The sequence below is a fragment of the Orcinus orca genome, chromosome 12, assembly GCF_937001465.1.
Source record: "Orcinus orca chromosome 12, mOrcOrc1.1, whole genome shotgun sequence".
NCBI lineage: Eukaryota > Metazoa > Chordata > Mammalia > Artiodactyla > Delphinidae > Orcinus > Orcinus orca.
In genome coordinates, this window is record NC_064570.1 from 656,836 (window position 1) to 673,890 (window position 17,055).

Genomic DNA, 17,055 nt, shown 5'->3' on the forward strand with positions numbered 1-17,055 from the left:
AATTTTGCCATTTAGGAGCATAGATTTTTACTTCCTTTCTTTAAACTCATTTGTTTTCTAATGAATTATGAGAAATATGAAACGGTACAGATTAAAAGTGTTATCCTCAGGATTTCTGCAAATGTCTAAAAATTATACCCCCTTTCTACGTAAAGTTTTGAGCCAGTAGCAGTGAAGTTATTTAACAGCTTGTTTATCTTCATGAATCATAAAATTGTCCCTTTCATTTATTATTTTTTTCCTGTTTATTTAGAAGAGGAGAAAGCCTAGAAATGGTCAATCATTAAGAAAAAAATCAATCTTTGTTAACTGGCCTTTAAGATTTATCATTAGTTATTGCATTCAAATTTTTTAAAGTCTCAAGATATTTGTCTGATTTGTGTCCTTGCAGACACGCCTGTCGGGTAAGTGTCAACACAAGTAGACACCTTTTCTTTTCCTGTTGCTGGCTCGGCTCATGGCTGCATTCACGGGGCACTTCTGCTGAAACCCTTCCAGTCGCCTCCTGGTCCCGTGGAGCCCGCCTCTCACTACATTGCTCAGAAGGGCCCACGGTGACAGAGCACCCCAGTTCTTGCACGTTTAACCCTGTTTTCGGGGCCCGGTACACAGGTTCTCTTACTCAACTTTTGCAGATGGTGCTCCATTGTTTTGTGCGTGGTTGTTTTTAGAAGCTAGATGTCTGTCTGATTCCTCGAGGCCTTGAGGGTGTTGCCCTTCAGCTTTGAAGCCTGAGGTTTTGCTGGCACACACCTCGGGGGCCGTTGTTCCCATCAGTTCCCTGTCAGGCCAGCGCTCTCCGCATGTGGGTGGAGGGACTCCTTTCCTCACCTGGGAAGTCTCCCTAGATGACAGTTTTACATGTATACCCCATCCCATTCCTCGGGTTCTGGTTGCTCGAGATGTCTTTCATCTGCCTTTCATCCCACTTTATTCCATTTTCATTCTTAACCCTTTTACTTCTTTTTACACCATTTCCATTTCTTTTGGTTGTTTTCTTGCCTTTCTTCAATGCTCTTAATTACATTTTTTAAAAACATCTTTATTGGAGTATAATTGCTTTACAATGTTGTGTTAGTCTCTGCTGTATCACAAAGTGAATCAGCTATACATATACATATACATCCCCATATCCCCTCCCTCTTGAGCCTCCCTCCCACCCTCCCGATCCCACCCCTCTAGGTGGACACAAAGCACCGAGCGGATCTCCCTGTGCTATGCGGCTGCTTCCCACTAGCTATCTATTTTACATTTGGTGGTGTATATATGTCCATGCCACTCTCTCACTTTGTCCCAGCTTACCCTTCCCCCATCCTGTGTCCTCAAGTTCATTCTCTAAGTCTGCGTCTTTATTCCTGTCCTGCCCCTAGGTTCTTCAGAACCATTTTTTGTTTTTTCTAGATTACATATATATGTGTTAGCGTACGGTATTTGTTTTTCTCTTTCTGATTTTACTCTGTATGACAGACTCTAGGTCCACCCACCTCACTACAAATAACTGAATTTTATTTCTTTTTATGGCTGAGTAATATTCCATTGTATATATGTGCCACATCTTCTTTATCCATTCATCTGTCGATGGACACTTCGGTTGCTTCCATGTCCTGGCTATTGTAAACAGTGCTGCAGTGAACATTGTGGTACCTGACTCTTCCTGAATTATGGTTTTCTCAGGGTATATGCCCAGTACTGGGATTGCTGGGTCGTATGGTAGTTCTATTTTTTAGTTTTTTAAGGAAGCTCCATACTGTTCTCTATAGTGGCTGTATCAATTTACATTCCCACCCATTGCAAGAGGGTTCCCTTTTCTCCACACCATCTCCAGCATTTATTGTTTGTAGATTTTTTGATGATGGCCATTCTGACCATTGTGAGGTGATACCTCAGTGTAGTTTTGATTTGCATTTCTCTAATGATTAGTGATGATGGGCACCCTTTCACGTGTTTGTTGGCAGTCTGTGTATCTTCTTTGCAGAATGTCTATTTAGGTCATCTGCCCATTTTTGGATTGGGTTGTTTGTTTTTTTAATATTGAGCTGCATGAGCTGTTTATATATTTTGGAGATTAATCCTTTGTCCATTGGTTCATTTGCAAATATTTTCTCCCATTCTGAGGGTTGTCTTTTCATCTTGTTTATGGTTCCCTTTGCTGTGCAAAAGCTTTCAAGTTTCATTAGATCCCATTTGTTTGTTTTTATGTCCATTTCTCTAGGAGGTGGGTCAAAAAGGATCTTGCTGTGATTTATGTTATAGAGTGTTCTGCCTATGTTTTCCTCTAAGAGCTTTATAGTGTCTGGCCTTACATTTAGGTCTTTAGTCTATTTTGAGTTTATTTTTGTGTATGGTGTTAGGGAGTGTTGTAATTTCATTCTTTTACATGTAGCTGTACAGTTTTCCCAGCACCACTTATTGAAGAGGCTGTCTTTTCTCCGTTGTATATTCTTGCCTCCTTTATCAAAGATAAGGTAACCATATGTGCATAGGTTTATCTCTGGGCTTTCTATCCTGTTCCACTGATCTATATTTCTGGTTTTGTGCCAGTACCATACTGTCTTGATTACTGTAGCTTTGTAGTATAGTCTGAAGTCAGGAAGCCTGATTCCTCCAGCTCTGTTTTTCTTGCTCAAGATTGCCTTGGCTGTTCAGGGTCTTTTGTGTTTCCATACAAATTGTGCAACTTTTTGTTCTAGTTCTGTGAAAAATGCCATTGGTAGTTTGATACAGATTGCATTGAATCGGTAGATTGCTTTGGATAGTATAGTAATTTTCAGAATGTTGCTTCTTCCAATCCAAGAACATGGTATATCTCTCCATCTATTTGTATCATCTTTAATTTCTTTCATCAGTGCCTTATAGGTTTCTGCATACAGGTCTTTTGTCTCCTTAGGTAGGTTTATTCCTAGGTATTTTATTCTTTTTGTTGCAATGGTAAATGGGAGTGTTTCCTTAATTTCTCTTTCAGATTTTTCATCATTAGTGTATAGGAATGCAAGAGATTTCTGTGCATTAATTTTGTATCCTGCTACTTTACCAAATTCATGGATTAGCTCTAGTAGTTTTCTGGTAGCATCTTTATGATTCTCTATATATAGTATCATGTCATCTGCAAACAGTGACAGTTTTACTTCTTCTTTTCTGATTTTGATTCCTTTTATTTCTTTTTCTTCTCTGATTGCTGTGGCTAAAATTTCCAAAACTATGTTGAATAAGAGTGGTGAGAGTGGGCAACCTTGTCTTGCTCCTGATCTTAGTGGAAATGGTTTCAGTTTTTCACCATGGAGAATGATGTTGGTTGTGGGTTTGTCATATATGGCCTTTATTATGTTGAGGTAAATTCCCTCTATGTTAATTGCATTTTTATTTGAGTCTGTTCTTCCTTGTTCACCTTGTAATTTATCCTACTTTCTGAGGGAGACTCATGTAGACAGCAAGCAATCAACGGAATTGCAGGCGAGATACAGTCATTTTCAGTAACACATAGGTATGAAGTTCACTCCAAGACACTCTTTCTGAGGAAAGAAATTTACTTGAGCAAATATTCCAATAAATTGAGGGTTGGGAAAAAAGGGAAGCCTTGAGATCCAGAACGTGATTAATCCAACCCAAGCTGTAATGAAGGGAATCCCCAGACTTCAGCTGTGCATCAGGTTTAGAAAACACTAGGTCCAGATTCCTGCATGTGGATGGAGGGTTCTGGAGAAATCTCCAGGAAGAAAGGGGCTCCAGGCAGTAAACAGTGATATTGAAAAATAGAACATCTTCAAGATATGATGAAAGTTTTTTAATTAATAAAAAATAAAAAGAAAATTAGAGAGTTTAAGAAAATGAAGCAAAGCATTTATGGTCCTGGTATGAAAGAAGTTAAAATGAGTTTAAGCACCATGATTGTTAGCGATTTATGTAATGTGAGAGTGTGTATTTGATTAAGCTTGATTCTAGGAATATTTTGCTTCTGATGCCTAAATAGTTGTCCTGTGGGGTCTTGGAGAAGGAGTGTTACTTGACTGAATGATTAATGATATTTACACAAGTATCATAAGGTAAGTGCTGGTTATGATTTTGAATTTTTCCTTATCATCCATAAACTAAGGATAGAAAATTTGGTTATAGTTATAGAAACCACATAACTGTTGACACCTTGACCATTTAAAATTTGGCTAAGAGATGTGAGAGGTGAAAGTGGGAGGCTTGGTTGTGATGGTGGGATGGCCCGTATCCTCGCTGTAGACAGGTGTACACGCTGTGGACCACACAAAACGAATCACAGTATAATTGTGAAGCCCCGGGACCGAGAGGTCTGCAGAGAGTTCTGTGTTCTAACTGAGGTACATTCTGTTCTTTTGCAGTAGAGAGCCAGGAGGCACAGTTGGTTATAAACACGGAATCAGCCTTGCTGTTGAGAGACGTTGTCTTTGAGGTGGGCTTGTGAGTGGGGAGAGCTGAGATGAACAGGTGTTGATTTTGAGCACAAAGTCTGAACCGCACACATCATCACCATGAACATCCCATTAATGTGATGATTTTTTGTGCTAAAGGGATGCTGGCGAACGTTTAACATGATTCTGAGAGCAAGAAAGAAGTTCAATATTTGGGGCACTTTGATTAATATGAAACACTGACAGAAAGAACTGACTACAATACTTTTATTTTGAATTATTACTTCCTGTCAATATGAAGTGGAATATTATTGTTGGGTCAGTTGCTGTCCTTGGTCCAGTTAACTGTGGACAAATGACATGGCAGTTCTGGCTGTTACCCCGTGGGTAGGGGCAAGCTCCAATCCTAGAAATTATATAGTCTAAAGAGTAGTTTTGTACTTTTTAATTTGTGTATGAGATTATATCACAGAAATGTTATTCACTATGTGTATTGCAGAAGAAAACTGATTGAGAACTATTGCTGTATATATTTAGGATTTATTCAATATGGGGCCAATGTATGTGAATAAACCAGTGAAAAGAGAGGCCTTAATTGAAATTGCAAGGTCCTAGAAGGAAGCTAAGAATACCTGAGCTTGGGAAAAAAGGAGGAGGAACAGGAAGAGAACAAGTTGTAGGAAAATCTCTCCTTTTGGTTTTAGGAATGATTTAAAGGATCAGCATTTCAGCTTGTAGAAGACAGGAGAGCTATCCTTAAGTCTGTAGAGTTATCATGTAGGAAGAGTCCACTTGTTTCCTGGCTTCCATGTTGCTGAACTAGGTCCCAGGGTTGGAAGTTTCTGAAAGATTTATTTTTAGCTCAGTGTAACAAAGAGCTTCCAAACTACCAAAGAAATTGATCATTTCCACCAATTAAAGCAGCTTAAAAAGAATGCGTTCTGTTCAAAAGAACTTTCCTCCTACTCTAGGCAGACAGGCATCACAGGTTACAGTGGCCATGGGTGGGGCGAGTGGTTCTACCAGTAACTCACAAGTTGCTTTACAACCCCATGACCATAGGAGTCCGGTCCCCGGACTGTTCCATTTCAAATACCTTATTATGAAAAAGTTTAAGCATACATTCAATACATAGTAGATCTCCATGCACCCATCACCCAACGTCAACAGTTACCAACTCAATTCTCGTTTCAGCTCCCCGCCCCCAACACATGCTCTATTTATTTTGAGGAAACTCTGGCACGGTATACTTCTAGCTGTAAATATTTCAGTATATAGTAATATCCTCAAAAGATAAGGACTCTTGGCCATATATATTGAACCATCCTTTACTGAGGTGTAACTTACACACCCCTGGCCGTAGTCTTGATAGGTAAGACAAATCCCTCCGTCTCTTGCCATGTTTTTCTTCTACCACCTTAGTCCAACCACCATTATCTCTCTCCTGGACCACTTTCACGTGACCTCCTCTTGTCCACCCGGCAGCCAGACTCTTTCTGAAACATCAGGCAGACTGTGTCATTCTTCTACTCCCTGTGGTGGCCATCCCGCTGCCTAGAATAAGATAAGAGCTTCCCACTGTGGCCTCTCAGACCTGCCCGGGGCCCGCCTCCACCCACTCTCCTCCTGGCCCAATAAGTTCCACCCGCGTAGGTGTAGTTTAACATCTCCCAGTCATTTCTGTTTCACACCAAGCCGTCTGCGTTAGAACTTCTGCCCTTGCTCTTCTTCCCGACTAGAATGATTTTCCAGAAATTTTCTCATGAACGGCTTCCTGCCTTTCAGATCTCAGTTCCTTAATCATGTCTTCAGAGAGACCTCTGACCACCTGATCTGAACAGTCTTCTCTCTTGTTCTCTGTCCTATCGCCCCGTTTCAGTCTCCATAGCACACGGTTCTCTAGAAGCAGTCTGTCTATGCACGTGTCCACCCTCTTACTGGCTGCTCCTCTGCACAGAATACAAGCCACGCTAGAAGGGGGTTGCATGCCTGTCTTGTTTAATACCAGGGAGAAAGGTGTTAGGGCAGCTTGACTGTGATCTGTTTCCCTCTAGTTACTGGGAACACACAGGGGCCACTCGGGAGAGAGAAGGCAGGTAGGCTGGACTGTCTCTGTCACCAAGGCAATACCCCATCTCCTGGTACGTAGACTCATGGTATTTGCTGGGAAGAGAGTCTTAATCTATGTGATGCTTTTAGCAGGATGTCTCTGGGTTAGGATTGCGTGTGGTAAGTAAATCTGTGATCTGTGGATCTGTGAGCCATGGCTCCCCCAGAAACGTCTACAAGCTGCACAAGTACCTGAGGTATGAAGTGGAGATATTCCATAGCCTGAAGGTTCCCCGCTGTGTGAACTGACCCTGTGCTTGGCCCAGAGGCCTGGGAGGAGAGGAGGCTCCGAACTTGAGTCTGCTTTTTCATGCCTCCTGATGGCTTCATCCTTGAAACTGCCAGTGAAACCTGATCCAGGGTAAGAGCTCTGATTCGTGAGTCCAGTTTGAGTATCTGATCAATTTGTTGGCCCCACTGTCTGATGCCCAGAGCCTACAGCACTGCTTGGCTCGAAGAGCAAACTAAATCCTTGCCTGTGAATGGGCGCGATCCAGTGTCTTGGGGACGGTCGACTGGAATTAAAAGAGCCATCTTTTTTGTAGCAGTTTTCTTCACTTTTAAGCAATCCATGTTACTTGTTTTATTAGTTCCATACTTTATATGGGATACTCAGATATAAAGAAATATATCCAGATTAATAGTGACAGTGGCTAGAATCAAGGTTCATAAAAATAACTGACGTACTTTGGAAAATGCTCCCTTGCAAGCGTGTGATGACTATGTGTGGGTGTCACAGTGACCATGTGGGACTGATGAGGACTACGTAGGGCCTGGCTGTGCTGGCGTCCCACAGAACACACGGTAGGTGCGGTCCTGCTGTAAGGCGTATCATTGCATTTTTAAAAGCTTCTCCACAAGGGAATCTTGAAAGAAAAAAGTCCTCAAGTTAGAAACCACAGAAGCTTTCGCTCTCATTCGAACTATCAGCACAGAACTTCATTTTTGCTCTTTTGAGTCTGTTTTTGTTACTGGCACAGAAGGATACTTTAATATTTTCCAGAGATGAAGACTTGCAGGCACACTGGCAGCTTCTGAGTTTGCTTCTGTAAAGTGATCCCTCAGTCTTGTGTGTGGTTGTTGGTCCTGATTCCTTTAGATGGAAGTATTTGGGAAAGGTATTGGGTTAAATGGAGACACAAATCTGAAATAATGTTGCTATTTTCTGCTGGAAGCAACTATTCCAACATGGATGTATTGGGCATGAAAACTAAACAATAATTGTTTTTATTTATCATTAACAATTCATACAAATCTATATGGAAAACTGCATTCTCTGAACTTCATCTTTGGCCTCCTCCATTGCCCTTTCCTAACTTGCCAAGTTTTGTATTATCCTGACTTCAAAAAAGATGGAAATTTCCCAAGTATGGGTGGTCTTGTTTCAGGCAGATAGCACATTGTTAAATTATTACACCACGTTTTAACCAGAGCACAGTTGTTTTAAGCTATATTAAGTACATCTGGGTAACAGCTAGTAAGTTTCACTTCCAAGGATAAGGTGAACTACTGGAAAATATCTTATTGCTTTTAAATTTTGCCTTTGCTTTCCATGATTTATGTCATATTATAAAAGAAAGAAAGAAAAAAGAACTTCTGATGGATGAGTCTGTTTTTTCCCCTGTTGCTGAATTTAAGAATTTGAAGTAGTTCATGGTCTCCTTTATAAATATAAATAGTTCATGAGGTCTCCTCTCATGCCTTTTAATTGTCAAACCCAAGAAAATCTAATAATAGATCTTTGAGCTTTAAAGAAAATTATGGAAAGGGAATATGGGCACTAAGTAGTGCTACCTTATGCTTGGCGTGCCGGGAGACCTATGCTCAGACTTTGGTTCTGAACAGAGTTTATTTGCTGCTCCTCAAGTTCTCTATGATTGATGGCAATGTATTAGCTCACAATCCTGCCAGGTATGGGAATTACATTTATAGCCTCAAGAAAATAAGTGACTTATTGAAAATTATGGAGCTAGTTCATAGCAGAGCACGTGTTATAAGAGGTCTCCAGAATCCTAGGTGGGTGTTTTCCCACTATACTGTGGTAGCCTTTCAGTACAATTTAGAATTTTACTTGTGAATGGTTAGCTATCTTAATTTTTAGATAAGTCATCTTATAAAATTATACTTTAAATGGTTCACAGAATTAAAAAGATATTCATAGGTATCTTTTACATTAAAATATTCTTATAGATGAGTAGAAAATACAAATGATTTCAAGTTTTACCTGGATGAGAAATTTGTATATCCAGACATTAGAGTATATGAAGTTACCAAGGAGGGAATTTAAGATAAGAGCTAACGGTGACCAAGAAAAAAGAAAGAAGACTCAAATTACTGAAATCAGAAATGGAAGTGGAGACATCACTGACTATCTTACAAATGAGCTACTGTATGACAGTAATGTATGTAGCTTGGGTGAAACGGAAACAGTCCTAGAAAGATACAAATTAGTGAAATTGACTCAAGAATAAATAGAAAATTCTAGTAGATTTCTAACAAGAGACTAAATTGTAATAATAATTTTAAAACTTCCCACAAAGAAAATCCAGGACAAGATGGCTTCATTGGTAACTCCTACCAAACAAGAAGAATTAATACCACTTCTTCACAAAATCTTCCAAGAAATTAGAGGGAACACATCACAACTCCTTCAGTGAGGTCAGTATTACTCTGATTAAAAAAAAAATCAAAAGAACTGAAAATTAAGACCAATATCTGTTATGAATATAGACACAAAAATACTCAACAAATGACTAGCAAATCAAATCCAGCAAAATATAAAAAAGATTATACACCATTACCCAGTGAGATTTATCCCAGGAATGCAAGGTTGGCTTAACAAAAAAGTAAATTAATGTAATATGTTATGTCAATAAACAAAATAAAACATATGATCATCTCAATAGGCACACAAAAATCATTTGACAAAATTTAACACCCATTTATGAATATTCAAACAATGACAACAATAGAAGAACTTCTTCAAAATGATAAAGTCTATCTATGAAAAACTCACAGCTAACATCATCGTTAATTTTGAAAGACTGGATACTTTCCCCCAAAGATGAGGAAAAATACAAGGGTGTCCACTCCTGCCACTTCTATTTGTGATCGTCCTGGAGGTTCTAGTTGGGGCACTTAGGCAGGAAACACACATACACATTTACATCTTGAGAATCATTACCAGCTGGTGATCCGTTACCAGTTACTTATGGGATTGTCGTCCCTCTCAAGTGTCTTGGGATAAAAACAAATGACAGTCATTGTGGTAGATGACACCCAAGGTCTCTTCTGCCCATGTGGCTCTACGAACACAGAGCTCCTTTCCTTTGGGGTGCCCAGAAGTGGAATCTCAGTGCCATGCCATTTTGCCTCTGACTTTTCTGACTTTGAACACGGATGTATGGTCTGTTGAAACAGGAGTCTGAGACCTTACTGCATGGCTGCCGTCTTTAGGAAACCACTAGACTCCACTTGGGCAGAACTCTCTGAGGACCCTTCTCAGGATATAGGAGGATTCGCCACTAATTGCTATTTAGTCACAGTTGTCACTCCCACAGAAGCACATTTTCAGTCGTTCCCGATCACTCCTGGGCGTGGGATATAAAACCCGTTGTGTATCTGCTACTTGTTCCTCTAACCTCACGTCCTACTGTCCTGCAAAACTCTTTGCCCAACCTGCTAAATTCCACGCCCTTTCCATAGACTGTTCTCTCACACAGCTGTGCCTTCCCCTGTGCTAGCTCTTCTTTCTGGAAAAGTTCTCTCCACTTGTCCCCTCCCTAATTCTTATTTGTCCTTCAAGGCCCTACCTGCCCTACCCAGGGTGCTCTCCCCTGGGGCTTTGTCTTCTTCTGGGTGAGGATTACCTCCCAGATCCTTTACAAACCCGTTAACTTACTTTTCTGTTTCTGTTCTACACTTTCATCTCCTACAAACTCTGCATCTCCAGAGTCTAGCATATTAGTTACCATAAACCACAGATGCTCAGAAGTATGTGCTGAATTGATACTGATAGTTAGATGACCTCATGGTGACACAGATCCAGTGATAACTCCCCTTCAAGGCGTACCTTCATCCTAGGCATCTGTTTTTTCTGAAGTTACCTTGTCCTGGGGACCTGGTTGAGACATTGTCAGAAGTAGGAGCCTAAGCTTCTTATTTTAGTTAAGCTGTGAAAAGAACATACTCTACCCGTCGACCTTGACAGGTACACCTTTATCACATCAAAAATTGAAAACACTTAAAGCCCTGAGTTTTATATGACTAAAATTAACAAAATTTCAAAAATAATTGAATATAATTACTGTGCAAGTTTGGGTGTTCTGCTGAAGGCTTGGCAGTGGAGTTAAATCCTCACTTAATGAAAATAGGAATAAAAATAGGAAAATACGCCAGGCTCGGTGACAAGCACTGCTTCCACCCGCTGCTCACTTCCAGACTGAAGAATCCCGCAGGCACCTGCACCGAATCCATGAACCTGGGTCAGGGCTACATGTCTGTGCAGGGCGCTAGGAAACCGCCTCCTGGCCTCTGCCTGGAGATCAAGAGGTGGCCGATTCCCTAACATCGGGAGGGTCTTCACAAGGTGCTCAGTGGTGAGAAAACGTGACAAATATCCTTTATGGAAGACAGACAAGAGTCTTTGCTAAGTGGATGTGCGTGTGATGCCACGATCGTGGGATTACACAGAGGAGGCTGAACAGTTTCCTTTGTGCCTCTCTTACACCTTGGTAGTGATGTGGGGACATTATCCTGTTCATATCTGTTAGAAGAGAGAATGTTTGAAGATGCTTGTTGTAAAATCAAGGATTTTTAAATGTAGGTGTTGTTAATATGCACTTGTTTCCCCACTAAGAGTTAATATTGCAGTAGTCTTTGTTGGTCCAAGGAGGGGCACAGCAAGGATGAGCTTCAGCAAGAAAACATACAAAGGCTGAAGGTCATTGTTAATTGCGGAAAACATCATTGCTTCCTAACTCTTTCACATAAATATGTAAATATGAGCGTGTGAAAACTGACCTAAGGAAACTGGCAGCAATCACTTTTATTAAAATATTAAAGTCAAGAGAATATAATTTTATGTATCAGATGTAACACATTCAAACATTCATACATTCATTCAATCAAAATTACTTAGTGCCATGAAAAACAGTAACAGACAGGCTGGTGAGATCCTTGTTTTCATAAGACTTAAGCTAGTGAAGAACACAGACAGTAGACGTGAGAAAACCAGCCTGATGCTGGGCAGCGCTAGGGTCTCTGACAAAAGCAGTGGGGTTTGGTGAGGAGGGGCTCTCACGAGTGGGGACTGTGAAATCAAAGCACAAATAAACTCTCTAAAATGCAAAAGACGTTGCTGTTGTTTCAGAAATCATGGGTGTGTGTGTGTGTGTGTGTGTGTGTGTGTGTTTTAGGTACGTTTGTAACACTTCTCAGAAAAATAATTCTCTAATCATAGACTTCAGACCTGTGTCTCAGACAACGTTAAAATTCAACCTTTTGGTAAGTGATGTATTATTTTTATCTGATCCACAGAATAGAGAGGTAAGAGGCATTGTAAGCGGGGTAGGGGGGAGGCGTGGCCGCTGGACCTCTGACCCCCTTCAGGACAGAGCTGTTCTTTACCAGCAGCGAACACCAGGTTCACACACCCTGGAACCAAGTCCCTCAGGCGAGAGCCCAAAACCTGTGTTGGGCTTTTGCACAGTTGGGGCCATTTCCTCCCCCCGTAAAAGCCAAATGGGTACATGTGTTGTGAGGCAGACGTGGGGTCCGACGTGTGTGCGTAACTCACGGAGAGTGGACGCATCTGTGCATTTGGGTCCAGAGAACCAGAACTTTGTGACGGGAGGGCTTGAGGCCGTGGAGGCGAGGTTCCCCCTGCAGCTTGGGGACCGTCGGTGTGCTGGGCCCCGCGTCTCCAGTGACATATCTGTAGCTGTTTGTACTTGCAGCTTTTGAGCCCTGGCCACGGAAGATGGTTCATATTATATTTAATGGTTGTTGATCTAATATCTGGCAAGTGCGAGAGCTCTGTTCCTGACGGTCTGGCGGGGCCCTCAGCTCTGCGCTCCCTCACCGCTGCGGCCTCCAGCCCCGAGCAGCTGTGGTCACATTACAAGAATGTGACAGTTGGACTGTAGTTTCAGGCCTGCTCAGTTTCTTTGTAAATGATTTATAAGCCCAACTTGAAAAAAATCTATCTTTAAATAAGTTGCAGCGTTGGAGTTATGTCCAACGTGTAGGATTCCTATTACACATAATTCTATTATTACTAGTTATGGCACAGTCCTAGCAAAGTCTGTGAATTATAAAAATATGGCAAAAATTTTTTTTGCATTTAAGGATAAATGGTGTTCAAGAGAACAGAATACCAAAGGAAAAGGTACAATAACAAAAGTTTCCACATACAAAGCCCACAGACCTTACTGCAAGTGTGCTGGTGTGGTAAATCTCCCTGAATTTTTAAGATGGTGGCCCGTTTAAGCGGGGTTTGTCCAAAGCTCACTGCTTTCATTTACTTACTGAAGGACAAGCCAGAGTTGAATTAAAAAGTGGATCATAGCCCCAGTCACTGAGCCGCCGCCGAGAACCCAGCAGCCTCCCCCTCGAGCCCCCTCGCTTCCCGACGCTCCGTACCCCCCGCCCGCCTTCTCCAGCCGCCGCCTTCCGCAGGCCGTTTCCACCGAGGAAAAGGAATCGTATCGTATGTCCGCCATCCAGAACCTCCACTCTTTCGACCCCTTTGCTGATGCAAGTAAGGGTGATGATCTTATATCCGTATAAGAATTCAACAGAGAAACGGCAGGAAGACCCTTACTACTGTCCAAGGGATCGCTGGTGATTACGGTAAAAAGAAGCTAGTGAAGGCGTTTAAGAAGAAATTTGCCTGCGAGGGAACTGTAATTGAGCGTCCAGAATATGGAGAAGTAATTCAGCTACAGGGTGACCAGCGCAAGAACATATGCCAGTTCCTCGCAGAGATTGGACTGGCTAAGGGCGATCAGCTGAAGGTTCATGGGTTTTAAGTGCTCCTGGCTCGTTGAAGCTTAAGTGAGGATTTCCTTGCAATGAGTAGAATTTTCCTTCTGTCCCTTGTCACAAGTTTACAGACCTCGCAGCTTGTGTAATGTAACCACTTGGGGTCTGCTGTTAACTTGGACGAGTGTAACTGCTTCACGCAATAAACTGAAAACAGCCATGCTGTGTAGTCTTGAAGTCCCTCGTTTAAACAGAGGTCAAGCAGTAGGCACCTGGCAGGGTCCGGCCTGAGACAAAGCAATAACAGTGATGTGTCAGCCAAGTCCAGAGCCCTGAGATCACAGACGGCTATGTCTGGCCAGAAGCTCCCAGCAATCCCTCTACAGAGTTCCCTGCCCTAAGAGAATGTCGCCACCTGAACAGCCCTCGGTGAAGCTGAGAGTGGAGGATGGGGTGAGGCAGCGACGGCAGCTGTACTGCTAGAGGGAGTCTTTGATCGTCAGGGAATCTGGTATCTCCAGATCTGGTATCTCCTGGTATCTCCAACGTGACCAGGAGGGCAGAGCTTAGAGCAGCCACCTTCATTCTATTGAGGTGATAGGACATCTGGCTTGCCACCAAGGTCTTTTTGACCAGACATATCCCAGCTGATCGATGAGCAAACTAGAATGTGAGGCCAACCTTCTATCAGAGTTAAACTTTGGACAAGGGAACAAATTTCAAACCGATGTATCAGTCATGTAGCTGTAGAGCTCGCAACTTACTAGCAGCGGCTGCCCGATGCCACGTGAAGTAACAAACTGCTTTTTGGTTTTCTTTGGGGTTTTTTCCCCTTCAGTTTTAATGTTATGTAATGTATTTAAACACTTATTTATATAAAACTTGTTTTCAGAAAAAAAAAAAGTGGATCATTGCTCTGATATAATGAGTGTGGTTTGTCCATGATTAATAAAACCCTCTATTCTTAGTATAACTTGTAGAATATGAAGTCATTTTATGGGACATTTAAGATACAGATAAACAAAAATATGTTGGTGGAAATTTTTTTTTTACTTCAGAGAAGATATTATTTCTAAATACGTGCCCACTTTTGAACAGTATATATTATTTTGGAAAATAGAAAATATACGTGAACAAAACAAAGCGAACAAACAAAAGGGAAAAACAAAAGCTCTTAGTTATTAGGTGCTCACACCGGAAGTAAGCGCTGTTGACATGTTAATGTTTAAACTTTGAGATTTTTTTCCTGAATATGTGTGTATATAACACATGCACATGCATATGGACGTAGGAATATGAGATCCTATTGCAGATACTGGCTTTTAGTCTAATTTTCAAGTCATCAGCTTTGATGTTTGCACCTAGTTCTCATACGGGATTGCCCCATGGTTCATGTAGTCAGTCTTCTGGTGCTGCGTTCAGACTGCTTCTCATTGTTTTGCTGAGATGTGCAATGCTATCGTGAACACCTAGTAGATGCATTTTTACACTTGTGTGATTATCTCCCTACAATAATTTTCAGAAGTGTAATTGCTGAGTCAGTTCCCTCACTTTTTTAACGGCTTTCGATAAATATTGACAAATTTTCTCCGAAAAGGTAGGGCCAACTTATATATCTGCTAGTAGAGTGTGAAGAAACTGTCTACATCAAAAAATAGAAATTATTATTTTAAAAATATTTGTTAGACCAGATCACAGGCCTATGCCCAAACTGTAAGGGCCTAGGAGAGAGAGTAACTTACAGTTTCCGTTCTTGTGAATGGAGTTCCTCATTTTTGCCTCCACAACTCACGAAGGGGCTTCTCCAAAGCAGAAAGAGTCTCAGTTATTAGACAGCAAGAAAGGGAACTGTGCTTAGTATCTTGGGCATGTATTTCATTTTTCTGTGAATTATTTGTTCACCCTTTAAATTAGTTTTTCATTAAAATACCTTTTTTGGGGCTTCCCTGATGGCACAGTGGTTAAGAATCTGCCTGCCAATGCAGGGGACACGGGTCCGAGCCCTGGTCCGGGAAGATACCACATGCCACGGAGCAACTAAGCCCGTGCGCCACAACTACTGAGCCTGTGCTCTAGGGGTTGTGGGCCACAACTACTGAGCCTGTGTGCCACAACTGAGCCTGCCCACCTAGAGCCTGTGCTCCGTAACAAGAGAAGCCACTGCAATGAGAAGCCCGTGCACTGCAACGAAGAGTAGCCCCTGTTTGCTGCAACTAGAGAAAGCCTGCATGCAGCAACAAAGACCTAATGCAGCCAAAAATTAAAAAAAAAAAACACCTTTTTTTCTCTTTAACTATTAACCTCTTTCCATATGTGAGCAATATTTTTTCTCAATTTATGATATTTAAAAAAATTCCAAGATCTGTTTTTTTTATTAGACTTAGGAGAACTGCCCCCAGGATTCCATATTCATTGATATTTCCCTAATTTTGTTTCATATTTACATACTTTGTTCTTATATATTTTTAATTTTATTTAAAATATAATCCTTCTGGATTATATTTGTATGTATGGTATGAGGTAAGGCTATTAACCCATTTATTTTTCTTCTAAAGGATTATCTAGGTATCCCAATTACTGATCATTTATTTCTTACTGATTTAAAATTCCAAATCCTTCATATAATGTTCTTAGGTCTGTTTCTCAACATTATTTTCCAGCACAGTCCACTGATTCTGATTATGCAGCTTTATAATAACTATTCCTCAGTATCCTTTTAAAAACATTTTACTTAGTTGTTCTTTAAAAATAATTTTATTATGCAAAGTTCCAAATATATCCCAAAGTAAGGAGAGTGCTGTAACGAACCCCCTCTTACCATGGCCAGCTACAAGTTTATCAACACTGAACCAGTCTATTGATATTATTTACTCCAACCCCTAACCTCAAGATCATTTTGAAGCAAATCCCAGATGTTATTTCATCTGTCAATATTTTAGTATGTATTTTTATCAGATATTTTTATCGAGGTACAATTTACATGACTTAAAATTCATCATTTTCAACTGTGCAATTCAGCTGGTTTGAGCGTTTTTGTATATTGTACAACTCTCACCACCCATCTGTTCCAAAACATTTCTATCATCCCCAAAAGAGGCCCCATACCTATTATAATCAGTGTCAACTCCGGCACCGCCAACCCCCGGCAGCCACTAATCTACTTTTGGCCCTTCGGCTTTGCCTTTTCTGAATATTTCACATAAATGGAATCTTACAGTGTATGTCCTTTGTGTCTGGTGCTCTTCATTTAGCATGATGTTTTCAAGATTGTACCAGTGTTTCATTCCTTTTTATGGCTGAAAAATATTCCAGTATGCATATGCCACATTTTGCTTACGTATTCATCTGTTGATGGATTTTTGTGTTGTTTCTAATTTTTGACTATAACAATAATGCTGCTGTGAGGAGTCATATACAAGTTTTTCTCTAAACATATCTTTTCATTTCTCTTGTGTGTATGTGTAGGAGTGAAACTTATCAGTCATATGGTAATTCTATTTTTAGAAAGTTTGAGGAACTGCCGAACTTTTATACAGTGGCTGCATTATTTTAAATTTCTATAGCAATGTGAAAGGCTCCTGATTTT

The 17,055-nt window shown here is 40.9% G+C and overlaps 1 long non-coding RNA gene and 1 pseudogene across 4 annotated transcripts in view; both read left to right on the forward strand.

The window, feature by feature from the left end:
• LOC117196251 (uncharacterized) overlaps positions 1–17,055 on the forward strand; it is a 150,236-nt gene that overhangs the window by 50,685 nt on the left and 82,496 nt on the right. Inside the window, exons 1-2 of one of the 4 annotated variants that reach the window (XR_004476333.2) lie at positions 533–6,846; positions 9,026–9,143. The exons of 2 other annotated variants lie outside the window; for them this stretch is intronic. This is a non-coding gene — a long non-coding RNA (uncharacterized LOC117196251). Of the gene's footprint in view, positions 1–532; positions 9,144–17,055 lie in introns of those variants that run through there. One more of the 4 variants, XR_004476329.2, reaches the window with a different exon arrangement.
• LOC125960711 (eukaryotic translation initiation factor 1-like) lies at positions 12,801–13,568 on the forward strand (annotated as a pseudogene).